A 1,422-nucleotide genomic window follows, 5' to 3' on the forward strand; every position below is an offset into this window, starting at 1 on the left:
TTCAAAATTAGTTTAAACAAGTGAAATCACCCTCTTTCCCCACTCCCAGAGCATGTCTATAAATGCTCCTTGTCTTACCATTGTGACTAGATCTTAGCTTGTGTTTTGGGAAATGGTGTTGAGAGTTTCTTGCTTATATCGATATTAGATATCTCATCCTTCTATGTGGAATATCTTGCGATTTTCACATTATGGCAGCTGTTTAAGACAACTGCAGAAGACCTAAAAGACATTTGAAGATGAGTCTAAGCACCAAAATCAAACAAACAACCCCCCTCTCAAACAATAACAAGAACAAAAATCAAAGATGACTACTAAAGCTTTACTTTTTAGAGAGATTTTATAGGTGTTTACCTAGAATTGAAAATTAGGCTTATTGTTTATGTTTGTCTCCTGCAAAAATTATTATCTGGAAGATGTCAGTGTTGTTAGCATTAAAACTGAAGATGTATGAAAGGGTGAGATATATCTGTATCTAATTATTAACTCAATTTTGTTCTACGTGCAAAAAGCCTTGTCTGGATGTGTTGTACAGTAAGAAAGGGTGTTTTAAGTTTCTGAATGCCAAACGAGAAATTGCTGGTCAAATCATACTATTAAAGTCATATGGGTTTTTATTTTTTGTTGCGGGGAGGGGGTGTTATTTTTTATTTTTGTTGCCAGTGGATGCTATGATTCAACACAAGCAAAATAATCATAATCATTAACTATGACTAGTTTCTTGTTAAAGAAAACAAAACTTAAAAACTTTCCACAAAAACACAAACACAAGAGGCTGTAACTGAAGTAAAATGTTTCATTGCTGGCTTTAATAGAGATTAGATGTCTGAAAGCGTGTTCACCCTGGGAAGGAAATCAAGTACCTTATTCTCAGAATAAGCAATGCATCTTACTTTACTCTATCATAGATAATAAAAGGAAATCCTGGATGATCAAGATAATTGTATTTAATCCTACTTAGTGTATTAAGTATAATGTAGATGGTTTGTCAATGGATAACTATGAATATTCTTAGCTAAGTAAAGTAAAATATTCAGATCAGGTACTCAGATGAAGTTCTTCAACTAGTCGTCTTAAAACAGGCAAGCTAATGAATATTTTAATTCTTAAAGCCTAATTAAATCCCACTACTTTTGTCTATTTGTAAAAGTTTAGCCTGTCTTCTCCCTTATAATACATTGTCCAAACAAATTTGTTGTTGAACAGGATAAGCTATTAGTTTCTTAGCATTCCAATATCTCATTAAAGTCATTACAAGGAAAATCTGAATCTAGCTCTTTGTAAGTAATTTGCAACTATGTCTCACAATGATGTGGTGATGATGTAATTGGTTGCAAAAACAAAGTGGTGTCCTATATTGTTGCTTCTTTTGTTCTTGCTGTTTAGTAGGCTCTTCGCTCACATGGAATGAGGTATGATGAT

Source organism: Gavialis gangeticus, unplaced genomic scaffold (genome assembly GCF_001723915.1).
Source record: "Gavialis gangeticus isolate Ggan-Ray unplaced genomic scaffold, GavGan_comp1, whole genome shotgun sequence".
NCBI classification, from domain to species: domain Eukaryota; kingdom Metazoa; phylum Chordata; order Crocodylia; family Gavialidae; genus Gavialis; species Gavialis gangeticus.